Here is a 13,869-nt window from a genome sequence, read left to right on the forward strand (position 1 = left end):
GAGAGGAAAGGGGAGAGAGGAAAGGGGAGAGAGGAAAGGGGAGAGAGGAAAGGGGAGAGAGGAAAGGGGAGAGAGGAAAGGGGAGAGAGGAAAGGGGAGAGAGGGAGAGAGAGAGAGAGAACTGAAGCAGCTATGGTTCACAACACTAACCTGTTAATATAGCCAGGGTTTTTTAAAAGACCTTTACATCCACTGACATCAAGCATGATCAGCTGTGAAATCTAAACTCACTGAGAATCAATCCTAACAGGAAATATAATAAGCAGAAGAATTACGTCGGTTTATGCCAGGTATAGGTCAAGTTCATCATCCAGACACACACACTTTGCAACCAAAAGAATGAAGCGAAACCTCAACTATATAATATAGACATTTAACAACAGAAAACAAGATATCATGATTTCTGTAGGCTGCAAAGAACTGAAAAAACTTACTACCTAAAGGACCACAAGAAAACTTAATTAGTCTTGCTAACAAGCCAAATCAAATGCCTTCAAAAAGCAACCCTGCCCCCACATTTGCCCTCTCATCTACAAGTTTTTCAGCCTAAGTAAAATTTCACCAGGTCTTCAATACTTGTGCTTCTATTTTAAGATATACAGCACACTGTCTGGCCCCCTCCATCCCTCCATTTTCTTGATGACTAAGATCACAACTGGCATTGCAAAGGTGATATCCACATAACGACTACCCACTGTCTCTCCTAACACATACTAAACAGTATTGATGCTAGTAGGGGGAAGGTTCAAGAAAACCCCAAATAAAAGGAGGTTGTTCTTCGCTCACGCAGTTAGACTGTGGAGCTCCTTGCTGAGCATGCTCAAAGTTTACATGGGATCAAGGGGAGCCTGGACACGTTCACAGAAGATTTCTAATGCTCAGTGGATGTAACACAGACATACCACTCTCGACTCCAGAAATCCCACAATTCTTTCGTGGCCTGAAACAATTAGTAGTTCAGGGAATTATCATTCCAAAATTACTCTATTCTTATTTTCCTTCCTAGGCACCAACCACTGAGGGAAACACGATGCCAGGACATTTGGATCTTTGGTCTGACCCAGTACAGCTGTTACTGTGAAACAGATAATTTCTGCATATTATGTTACAAGCAGTCTCTGAACCAAGAGCTCGGAAGACAAAGGTCGTCATACCGACCAAATTATTTTCACACCTAAAGACTGATCTCTAACAACACTAACCTTCATTTCCAGTCCTGCATTCGACATCCTGAACTGTGAATAATGAACCTCCAATTATGTAGCCATCAGTGGCTTTATAAAAGTTTCATTTCTCTATGAGACTCGTTCACGATTTCTGTTGTCCAGAGACTCGAATGCAGTCACACAGACAATCAATTCTGCACAGCGGGTGGCAGGGGGCTGGGAAAGGAAATGTCTCAGGAACCTATACACCTCCCCCTTCACTGGATAGCTTGTTAGCCTTGATCTTTGTCAATACTAAACTGAAAGGATTATAATAAGCAGCATTTAAGCCTTGTCCCTTAGTCAGGTGGTCGTTATCTTCCAAGGCAAAAAATAACCTCAAGAACAGAAGAAAGCTTTGTGTCATACAGTCAATGCTTTCAGCAAGATGTAAACCTTCATATCAAAACCCACCTACTTTTCTTCCATTTAAGCAACACATTGAGTTCTTTTGGCAGTTCACCTCTCAATGGATTCTCCTAAGTCACCAAATTCTTTGTACAGCCTCAGAAATAACCCAAATGTATCATACGCCGCTGAGGAAAGCCAGGTCACATTTTGCTGCTATCTTCTAATGTGCAATAGCCAATCCTTAGCAGACCAACATTCCTACCTTACTCTTAGTACAGAATTAATGACTTTTCACTACTTGTAGTCAAAGACCGTGAAGAGAGATTTACAGGGTTTTCTTTTGCCCCCTCCCCCTTTTTTTTCTTTCTCCTGATAAACGAACACGGTTAAGTAACAAACAAACTCCTTGACACCAAAGCTCCTATTTGAATACTGTGTAGATTCTCCAGTCTTCAAAGTTAAAATTGTGAACCTATCCAGGAAGATGGGTAGACAGTATCTGTGGAATAGAGGGGGGTGAAAAGGGAGAGCACTTAAAATGGTTGTCTCCTGGGAGAAAAGGAGATAGACTAAGAGGTGAATTACTGTCTGTGGCACACAAAAGGGTTAGCTATAGGATACAGGTGCAGGAAAAAATCAGATCGTGATTACATTATGTCACCAAACCAATCTGCCTATCAAGCTCATGACTTTTTAGCATCCCACTGTCAAGACTTTCAGTTCCCAGGTTCGTCTTTCGAAGGAACTTCTCATGCAGCTTTGAATACCAGGACTGAGGGGTTAAGGATGGAGTTTTACGGCAAACAGCTAGGTTTTCTCTGATTGTACGCAAGTTCATCCTCAAGCACAAGAGCTGTTTAATCTCATTCACTTAGTCTCCACAAAGGCATTTGCTGGCTGGCCATGAGGAAATCTGGTAAAGGACAAAGTCTATTAGACAGAAACCTATAATTTGGTGATTCGGTCTCAGAATGCGTTTACCATGGTGGCTGTGAAGCTCTGGTCACTAAATCTTACTTCTGCTGTTCAGGCACAGTCTGGGTGTAGGCTTGCTTGTCTGCAGGGAGTTTGTTCCTGCTGCGTGGGGAGCTCAGCAAGCTCAGAAGGCTGTTAGAAGGACTGGAGAGCTGATTCCAAGAGAAAATATTTCAGTCAAGTATCTTCTAGTACAGGTTGCAGCTACTTTCTGATTTTATGAATAGGTTTCAGGCCCCAGATGTAGGGAGGTTCTTTCTGTACTGACATAAGTGATTATGTTGTAGTTGGACACTTTTTAAAAAAAAAAAGCTTATTTCCTTATGCATGCCCAAAATCTCATCAGTTTTTCCCAGTTACAACAGTTTCGCATAAGATACCATCTCTCCTCACAATCCTTGCCTCTCTCACAGCCTTAAGAGACATAATGGCACTACCACTACTTTTTTGCCCATAACTTTACCACTGTGGCACTCCTTTCTCAAATTCGTTGCAAATGTTTTTCACAGCTCCAGAGAAAGCCACAGAAAAGTCAGGAAAAAAAAAAAAAAAAACCAGCCTTACAACACACCGAGGAGACCAAAACCATCATTGGCTTTTCTATTACAAAGGCAATCTTCAAGACAGCCTTCTTCAGAAAAGGTCTCCTATTTTTTACCTATACATCCTTATAATTTACTGGGAGAGCCAGTGAGGCAGCTGTTCTTAATCTATTTTCTGATCTGATGAGAAAATTCTGGCACAGAAGATGGAGCAAAACGTAAGGACAGGATGTGGAGCCCACCATCCAAAAGTATTCAATCCTAAATTGCTTTGATAAAAATTAACATGTAGTATTAGAACTTAGGATAACTGCTGTGCGTTTGATGAAACTGTGTTGCCAGACAGTAGGCTGGGTCTCAGACACATGAAATACACTTCCAGCTCGGGAAAAATACAATCAAATAAGCCCGGTTCCCCTCTGGACAGCCTAGACATGCCCTACATTTTTTTCTGTACACAAAACACGATCGTGATTTTTGTCACTATCTGGAAACAACGGAGGTAAAACATAAGTAAGTGGCCAACAGGAGTATGATACAGAAGTCAAGAACCAGCGTATGCGATTTATTACACATAATTTTTACAATTTCAAGTTAGCACTACTTCTTCGCAATTTGCTGAAATTTCGAGAGTGAAAACGCTATTTTGCAATGTCTGGTTTATCTTTTCTAAAGAATCTTGTTCTCCACAGGTCTGGTCTTGCATAGTAACAATCAGTTCTCGTTATTCAAAATAGTAGAAAAAGAAGGGATTGGACTATGAAATCCTTATTTTTACTGGTGATTATTTACTCTCATGACTTTTTTCTGTTTAATTTTAATGGAAAACCTTCTATTGACTTCAGACCTCTTCTGAAATAGAATTTTGTACCTTAGAGACTACCCTGTCATCTTGATTAATAATTAAATGAATCCATAAAGTACTTATTCACTAACAGTTCTTTATTTGAAGATATAGAGGCATTAATAATGAAAGCAGTTGCATAGTACTGGTGAAGCTGTCAGCAGCAGACATTTAAGACTGGGCAGCCATACGAAAAGAAACAAACACGGAGGATTGTTTACATATGAACTGTATGTAGGCGTATCAACGATTAGGAGAACTACCCCCCCCCCAACCCTTCTTTCTCCCAGGTATCACCGCAGGAAACGGCAGGAAACAGTCTTCAGCCACAGTGGTGATGGCAGCGCATGTCACAACTGGCAGTAACAATTTCTGACTACATACCACAATTTAGAAGCTCTGACTTTCCGGTAACATACTAAACAGAAGCCAACCAATTTCAAAACATTCCCAAGGGAGGCAATAGAAATGCCAAGAACATTAGGTATTCAGGGATTCAGCACTAGGATCCCAACACTTCCACTTTTCCGCTATGGAAAAGTTACAGTCTCAGTAGATAAACAATGGTCATCAAGGCAAATTAGCTACGTGCATTTTTGGAAAATGGAACAGAAAATGTTAATTTAAGAAGCCTCGATAGCTAAACGTCATCGTACGTCATTCTAGGTGATTTTACTACCTGGAAGCAAATATAAAGAAAAAAAATAAGAATTCGATGTGTTACAGAATAATATATGAGCTAAATAAAACATACAGGCCCGATTTCCCTCCTTAGCCTATAGTTTTAAGAATTTCTTCATGGAAGACTGTACCCTAATCCACACAAATCACTTTCAAAAATCTTCAAATCTTCTTCACTCTCACACTCTGCCAACTAGACTTCAAATTATAATAGTTGCTACTTCTGCAGCTCTGTAACACTGTCTTTACATCGCCATTGCAACTGTTTTAATTTGAAAACTCTGCTTCCTTTAACAAGCAGAAAACAAAACAAGTGCTCAACGAAGGGAAAAGATGGTTAAATGCACTTGAAAAGAAAGCTTGTTCATAAACAAACAATTGCATGAAGATGGATTAAGATGAAAGAAAGAGACTGAAGTCTACGCTTCTCATCCTCAAGCTCCTATCTGTCTTACATTCCTGTAACTCCAGATTCCCCCTTTCTGGACACTGCAAACCATGATTCTCCCAAAAGCACTCTACCTTGCTTCTGCACCCATTCCTATGTGCAATTACCCTTTGACTATAATATCTTAAAGTCAAAGTGAAATTTTTCAAACAAGAAAAGTCTACCAAAGGTTATACTAGAACTTTTCAACCCAGGCCTCCATTTTATGGCAATTCTAAACATAATAAATTGCAGCTCCTGCAATGACACTGTGACCAAACCTTTTGTACACAGCGCAAGGCAAGTCTGACACAGCAATGACAATAGCTAACACACCTTTTATTATTTGGCCCAGGTCAAATAACCCTGAAAACGATTAGAAAAGTTTCTAGACACATTCCCTTATCGCTCTCCTTGACCACCTTCAGTATCTTCTCACTTGTTCGGAAAGGTTAGCTCCTTCTCAGTGGTACTGCAAAACTCAAGTGGAAGTGCAACAAGACGGAAATAAAGGCAAAAACCTTAGTCCTTCTATTCATGGCCCCATACATGCAGCCTTGTACAATCCCATCCAACATATCCCTTCCCTTCTATTCTCAACAACACATTTTATCTTTTCATACCATTCCTCCCACTTAGAAAAACCTTCCAACTCTGTCAAACTTCTACCTTTTCTGAATCAAACTACTTGTAAGGGTTTATTTCTGCAAAACTACAGGCATAAATAAGAATTCCACTTGAGGTTGTTTAAATGCTGGAAAAAAAAACATCGCTCTTATTCCTCATAGCATAATCCCACTTCAAACAGATTCCCCATGCAACGATTATTCCGTAACTGCCCACTTCAGAGTCTGTCACATCTTTCTCTGAAGCATTTGGGGTTAGACACTACCAGGGGCAAGAGAATAATTTAGACCGTAGCTGTTTAGGGCAGAAGGCTAACTAAAAAATAGGCAAAAAAAAAGTCTGCCCTCACATATTCTTCTTCCTGAATAGAGTCTTACAAAAGCAATCTACATTATCTTTTCACAGTACTAGGCCATTTTAGGCACACAAATTAAAACTAAGGATAGTAATGAGGAAAAAAGGAGATAGGAAAGCATAAAGGAAAAACAACATGGAAGTGCTTGTGTTCAGAATGAATACACTCAGTTCCATCTAAAATAAAGAATACATTGCTGAAATAAAATTACGCCTGAGAACTGCAAGTCCTGACTAAACAAACAAACAAATTCACAGACTTCTCCCAAGCCTCCGCTTTCTATGAGTGTCTAATTAAGTAATATTACTCCAGCATTTACCTTTCAACACTGGACAACTGGGATGCAAACATGGGTCAAAGTAGCCAACGCTAATTTATTTATTTTCTAGCTATAGCACAAAAGCACAATTAGCAGAAACTTCACTTACTGTGTAACATTTCAACAGCGAATATACACGAGAGAGACTGCATGTAAGAGACAGACAAAAACGTATATGTTACTATAACTAACTCACCACATCTTATGGAGGACTCAAATATCCTCCATATGTGCAATACAATCTACATGTAGGCCTGGCACTGCACTTCAACTCTGAGATGAAAATAAATCCTAACAAGGCCACATATAATTAGGATCCATTTTTTCCATTTTTAAAAATCAAAGATATTTTCAAAGGAACAAGGTTAGCTACGATGTTTTGCCACTCTCTTCGATCAGCGTTTAACCAAAGATGTTCAGTGTTAGGAAAAAAATCTGTAAACACCACCCAGTTAAAAACGCATTCGTTTGCTGAAGATTCCACCCCAGACTACAAATACAAAGATCTGAATGCTCTTAAACAGAAAGTAGCCACCCATTCTCAATACAACACTACTATCTTTCTACCATACCACTTTCCCTATAAAATTTTTATGACATTTCCTGGTTCACCTCGGTTATCCCAGAATGCAACACGGTGACATAGCAAATGCCATGAATTGCAGTAAGACATCTGATATCTGTGATATCACATCTTGGGATATTGCCAGTGAACAAAAACATGCCAAAAGGATTTCACAGAGGAAAGACAGAATTATAAAAGACTAGCTGAAGGCCTACTGTCAACTTTTTTTTTAAGGCTTCTTTCTGAAAACACACTACATACTACAGTTTCCAGAACCTTAGTAATTGCTAAAATTGGAATGGTCTGAAGAAAATAAAAAAGTATTCCTCCTTTAGCTTGTTTAGAGTGTGCTTTTGACAACATTTTAGAGTCAGTTTCCCCTTTCTTCAGCTGAACACTTTCTAGTATAAAGTGTATACTGTTCTGTACTAAGTGTTTTCTATCCACATTTTAAGAACAGGAAAACAGAGCTGCAAAGCTGTAAGAACTGAGAGCAGTCAAGATAACAGAATACTTTCAACTTTATTTCATATAGCTGACTAAATTTCAGGCTGGAAATACCCTCTCAAGCATACGCCAAATGGTTCTTTTAGTCTGGAACAAAAGCAGAAATCAATACACGGCCTTCTTTTCATTATTGCTCTGCCATTTATCTTTATGATATCTTTTTCAGGCAAGTCCAATGAACAATCACATGTTAAAGCTTACATGATGCAACTACTTTCCACTAGCAAAATATGTAAATGACAGTAAGGCCACCCCTCCCCCCCCCAAATCTCTCAACAAACATTTTGTCAAAACTCTGCAGGAGTTTCTGTTTGGGAAAGAATAGCACAGGAATAAACGAGGTATAAGTCAACCCAGCACACAGCGTGACAAAATAACTATATCAAAACTCAGTGACAGCACCTACAAAAGGGAATGAACAGCATTTCTCCCTAAGAGCATCTAGATTTCACGTAGACAGAACATTGCATATTATTTTGCATGGAACACATACAAGACGAGGAGAGCTGTAAAACAGTTTACAGAGAATACTTGCAAGTGAGGCAAACAAATAAAAAATGCAGCTACTCAATAAGCTCCAAGCATACAATCAAAAGAAAAGATATTTACAATAAAGCAGTAAAGGAGACAGCCACCAGTACTTTAACAAATAAAACGTATAGCAGCCATTAGTGAGACTAATGAATGGGTAGCACAGATGCAGCTGATCATATTAGCACTGATAAAAGTACATCTTGTCTCCTTTCTTAATTTGTCTTACAAGGAGATGATTAAAATATTTGCACTAAACAGTCTGGGAGCTGCAGTTTCTTCCATAGCAAGTGTATTTTATTGTGCAGGAACACCCAACACAACACACTAGCAACAATGTGATGCGCAGAGAACACAAAAACCCTACGCGGATGCTAAAGCTTACTAATTTGTTTACTTCGACATGTAGTATTTTATATAACCACTGAAAACCTTTAAATGTCTGCCTATTCGTGTTAGTTTTGCAACAGAAATATTAGCCCATTACTGCTTTATTTCAGTCACAAAAAACATGAAACTATTTTCATATCCATCTTCAGTTCCTTCAAAAACTATAATTATGCCAAATAATACTACTCTAGAAAACAGGAAAGTTAAATAAAAACCACACTAAGTCATGAACATTTTTCAATTATGTAATGATTGTGGCTACAGTATTAACTAGTGTTTCACTGGTGAATATCTGATATTTAGTATCCAGAATTAGGTATATGACCAAAATAGTTTTTTGGAAAATATATAACACTACACAAATTAACTGGCCCATATTTTTAAAGTGTAATTTTTTTTTTTTTAAATCAACCTGCTACAAAGTAATTCCACTCAAAAAGAGAGACCTAGCCACTTATCTCGTCTACATAAAAAAAAAAAGAAATATATATATACATACACTTAACATTTCTTTACACTTTGCATCAACTTTGCTGAAGCAAGTCAGTTACATAACACTTACTTTAACTTATGACCTATTTGCTCACTGTTCACACAAAAATCATTGTATTAGAGGGTAGGAACAGCCATTATGTGCTATGCACATTGTTTATTTTAAAAAATGTTTAGGCTTTTTAAATTTAGAACTATAGATAAAGGTAGTTGGGAAGATCTAAAATGAACATCAATGCAAGCACGCTTTGAAATCATGCAAAAATAAATTGGTTCTATTTTGCACACACACAAAAAGCATGTACAGTGTACTTAAAAATATTTAGGAAAAAAATATTCCTATTCATATTCAATTTTTACATTTTCCATCACTCCAGAATTCACATCAGGAAATGAAACAGCTTTCAAAAAAAAAAAAAGACTTGTACCACAGTAATCATATAAAGTCCTAATTTTAAAAGAATATGTGTGTGTGTGTGTGTGTGTGTGTGCGCGCACCCACATGTGCGTGAGTACTGGTGTACACACATACACACTTAGAACAAATGACCAGATTATTCGTTACAGGATATAGGTCAGACCTGAGCTGGGCTTTTTTGTTTGTTTGTTTTAAACGGCTGAGGCTTCTCTAGCGAACGTATAACCCAGATCTATATATACATATCTGAATTCAAGAGAGAGATTTTTGACCGAAGGGTGTAAAATTTTCCTCTCTCGAGCGTCAGAGGCACCTCGGTGCTCCTGCTAAGTTTCCAGGCTGGTGCTCCAGGTCCCACACCTCCTGGCTGCGCTGACACCCCCCAAACAACCTCTCCCCACAGAATTATAGTGCAGATTGCCATATATAGCTCTGTGCCTGCTGTCACATTTTGCCCTTTAATACAAAGAAGTTAAACGCCAGATATACTCACCCCCAGCGAATTGGTTTTGCACAACATAATCCAGCCCTCTGGAACCTCTCACAAATCCCTTCTGGAAAATGGAGGGGCTGGCATCGGTGCCCACGCGTATTATCCGGAGGAAAGAGAAGTTATTTACATGTTAAAATCCGAGCCCGGCGCCGTGCGGAGACACGAACTGCTCAGCACTCCCGTGGATCAGCCATATTACTCTCCCAAATCCGCCGCTCGGCAGGAGCGCTTCCCAGGCCACTTCGCCGGGAGCCTCGGTGCGGCCGGGCGGGCGCTGCGCGGCGGCTTCTAGAGGGCCCCCATGGCGGCGCCGCCAGGGGAGCGATCCGCCACAGCCCCGATCGCCGCGGAACTTCGGCTCCGGGATCCTCCCCGACCCAGCCTGGAGCCGCCGGAGGAGGAGGGCAGGAGGGGGAGGGGAGCGCAGGGGAAGGGGAGGGCAGAGAGAGGGAGGGAGGCGGGGGGGGGAGCAGAGCTAGAGAAAGTAGATCCGACGCAGCCGGGCGCCGCCAATGTGCGGACCGGACTCCTCCGACAGGAGCCGGAGCCGGGGCGCCTGCGCTAGCGCGGCAGAGCGGCGGCCGCCCGCGGCGCAGCGCCCCCGCCGGAGGCGCCCGGCGCGTGGGCCCCTCGCCCCGCACCCGCCGGCGCGGCGCGGCGCGGCGCGGCGGGGCCGCGGCAGCGCTGGCGCCGGCGGGGGCCGAGAGCGGCCGCGGCGCGGCGGCTGCGGGGGCAGCATGAGGACCGGCGCGGCCCGCGGCCGCTCCCGCACCGCTGCCAAGGGCGAGCCGCGGGGCTCAGGCTGGCGGCGCGCAGCCGGCCCCCGCCGGCCTGAACGCACCTCCGCGGCGGCGCGGCAGTCAGCTCTCTCCCGCTTACTTCGCCTTCTGTTCCCCTCCTCCCTCCCGCTCTGCTTTCCCATTTAACAAAGCGGCACAACTGAAAAAGTTACAAAACGTTTCGACAGAGTCTTGCTCCTTCGCTAGCGGACACGTCCTCGGTTGCTGAGGCCTGTTCCAGGCAAAGGAGGATTTCAGTTTTAAATAGGGATGGGTTTGGAGATTGGCTTTGTTTTCTTCTTAATATTTTTCAGAGATGGCTATTTATTTCTGCAAAACCAATTTGCAGCAGACTAGCTAAGCAAACAGGCTTGACAAATGTCCAGCTAGAAAAGGCTCTTTCCTAATCCTTCAATAGCCCCTGCCAATTTTTTTTCTTCCACAGGCACTAGAGAGAAAAACAAATCAAGAAAACATTATGCAACTTTCATTGCACTTGTATTGATATCTACTTGTAAATGAGCCTACCAATTTTAGTAGTAAAGCAATTACCTTTGTTCAGCTTTCCTTCACAGAAAAACCCTAAAACTGTGTAATGTTTCACTTCTGTTGATCTTATTTAGTTTTCTTAGAATTTGTTTTAATATCGGAGATCAGCAAAACACAGATTAACATGACAACAGTACTCTGACTTATCTGACAAATGAAAAGAGGACTATGAATTACTTCTGTTTTCTCACTAATGTGAAATTTTTGGATTGAATTTTCAGTTATAATGAGCTGCAACTGGACACAATGAAATCAGTGCAGTCTTCTGTTGCGGACAAGCAACAGTAAGTTGGAGAAGCAAGTCCAACATGCCCTTACCGATATTGTTTAGCTTGTGAGGAATTATCAAGGAATGCACTTTGCAACTGGTAAAGACCATTTCAGCTCTAAAACTGAACAAAACAAACCCCCAAACCCTGCACCAATTCCCACACTGATCTACCCAGCGACAGGAACTGGACCAATACCACCTGTCATTACCCTTTTAGCTGGAAAACACCAAAGGTTCCCAGCCTACAGGAAAGTTGGTTATCAGTCCAATTCTCAAAGAGATTAAGGTAAAATTGAAAAGGAAAGCATTTACATGGGAAAAAAAATCCCTCTATAGGGGTTTACTCTAAGATAAGTAGCTGTTGTATAAGAGTCATTGTGCCATATTTGTACAGGTATGGACACAAACATATTCTCGCTATAATGAGCTCTCCTGCTACCACTTATCAGCACATCTCTGGTAACCACACGCATTAGCATACTTACTCTGCTGCAATGGGAAGGCTAAATATGTTGGTCTAAACCTTAGTGAAGATGGCAAACGTCAATATTTTAGTTTGCATTAAGGGTCAGGTATTTTGGCTCAACCAAGTGAGCTGCTAAACTACTACTTATGGGTTAAACAATTTGCCTATTCCCGTCAGCACTGGTAGCCCTAGCCCCTTAAGCTTAAATCAGGGCAAACCCCTCCTGGACACGTATCTTGGTATAGTTTAAACAATTTATAATCAGTCATTTTGAGATCAGTTGACCTCAAGCTACTCTTAAACCAAAGGAGCTGACAGTGGACAGAATTTGTATGCTTTACAAATTGTATTAAATAAAATTAATTTCTGTGTCTATCCTTAACAGGTTAGGTAGAGCTAAACTATCGAGCACCAAGTTTACCATATGCTAGCTATCCCATAAAAGTCTTTTTATGTAAACTTGCACTGCAACACAGGTGAAGGACCTTACTTTCGCACAGTTATACGGACACACCATAAATTCATGCTCAAAGTTGTTTGTGCTTTTATACCGTAAATTTACAGATATTTTCAAATATGTTATGCCCCTGGAAAAAGTGCATGTTTTAACATATCGGGTAATGGGTTACCTGACAAGTTTGTTAGCACAAACAAAACAAGCTGCAATTTAATAATAGCTGGTCAAAGTAATAATAATAAATTACTCTCAGTACTTTTCCCTACTGTTCACGTGACCCAAGATGCAAGCTAAGATGCACGAAGTCATATTAGCCGGCCTTGTTCTTCCTAAGAGCTTCAAACACAGAATTGTACTTTCACTCAGCTGAAAGATGTGAGATTTAATTCTTTTAATGCAAAAGCATATTAATTGCCATAAAAATTTAGTAAGGACAAAACTGTAATATTTACTGCAGCAGTCAGTCATGGTCCAACACCAGTCACGCTGACTATTACTTTGCCATAAAAACCGCCCATGAGTTGCCTCCAGTAGGATTATACAATGAGCTAGGAACAACTTGGGATACGGCTTCACCGTCAGCAGCAATTCTAACCGAAGCTGTTCCCACTCCTTGACTCTTACTGCCAGCCTCTGAGCTGTAGTGGTTCAACTGTATGTTGGCTCTCATTGCGAGCAACACCAGCAGACTGATCTGGCTACACAGTAACCCAGCAAGCAGCAGTGCGGCAGGACACAAAGAGAAGGGAAGGAGACTGCCCTGCCCTGATTCACACATCTCCACAAACGTGTGGCACCATAACGGCAAGGCAGAAACTTCAAGCCAACACTTCTGTCAAGTAAATGTACGTGGAAAAATAGAATCAGTTGTCTCTCACGAAAGAGACAAATTTTTTTAAGCAACAGAAGCTATGAATTTAATGCTTATTAAGATAAAAGCTTATGGCTACATGCACGTTGGACTGTTTTCTTCCAAACTCGAGACTGATTAACTCAAGGATTCAACTATCTTCAGTTACTCATGATACATGTAGAGAAGCATGCCTCACCTGTGCACCTATGGCATTCGAAATGTTCCAATTTAAATTTACATTCAACACATATTCAAATATAAGAGATGGACCTCACAACAGAAGTGTCATTTGTTTACAATAGCTAAATCATACTTCTGATTTGGTACTTCATTGATTTTAACATTATCATTTTGTATATTTTAAGAAGCACAAAAATCTATCCATCCTTTTCAGACATTTGCTTCTTCTTCAGAACTTCCCTGGGCCTGCAGTTTTCAAGACCTTTGACTTCAATGGTTGCCTAATAATAACATAATAATATCATAATAAGGACTTGAGATTAAGCCCTAAGTAGCTATCTACAAAAAGACAATAAGCAGAAAAGGCAACTCAAATATTTTTCCTTTGCTTGGCAACTCTGCTAAAATGTAAAGGCCATCTACCTTCTAGCAGCCTTTTTACAAATCAACTTGAACCACTCTTTTCTGTGAATACAGTTTCTCTATTACTTCTGCTTTTCATGTCAAAGCAGATATTAGAAAGTAGTTGTTAGACTTTTTTTTTTTAAATGATGTGAGGGTTTTTGGAGTTTCAACAGCACATCGTAGAGGC

The 13,869-nt window shown here is 40.8% G+C and overlaps 1 protein-coding gene across 31 annotated transcripts in view; it reads right to left on the reverse strand.

Moving 5' to 3' along the window:
* KMT2C (lysine methyltransferase 2C) overlaps positions 1–13,869 on the reverse strand; it is a 207,594-nt gene that overhangs the window by 177,915 nt on the left and 15,810 nt on the right. For 5 of the 31 annotated variants that reach the window (XM_068934256.1, XM_068934255.1, XM_068934254.1 and 2 more), the window contains exon 1: positions 9,723–10,129. The exons of 22 other annotated variants lie outside the window; for them this stretch is intronic. The gene's annotated coding sequence lies outside the window, so the exon portion shown is untranslated. Of the gene's footprint in view, positions 1–9,722; positions 10,131–13,869 lie in introns of those variants that run through there. 4 more of the 31 variants (XM_068934248.1, XM_068934247.1, XM_068934243.1 and 1 more) reach the window with 1 other exon arrangement.

The sequence above is a fragment of the Struthio camelus genome, chromosome 2 (assembly GCF_040807025.1).
Source record: "Struthio camelus isolate bStrCam1 chromosome 2, bStrCam1.hap1, whole genome shotgun sequence".
NCBI lineage: Eukaryota > Metazoa > Chordata > Aves > Struthioniformes > Struthionidae > Struthio > Struthio camelus.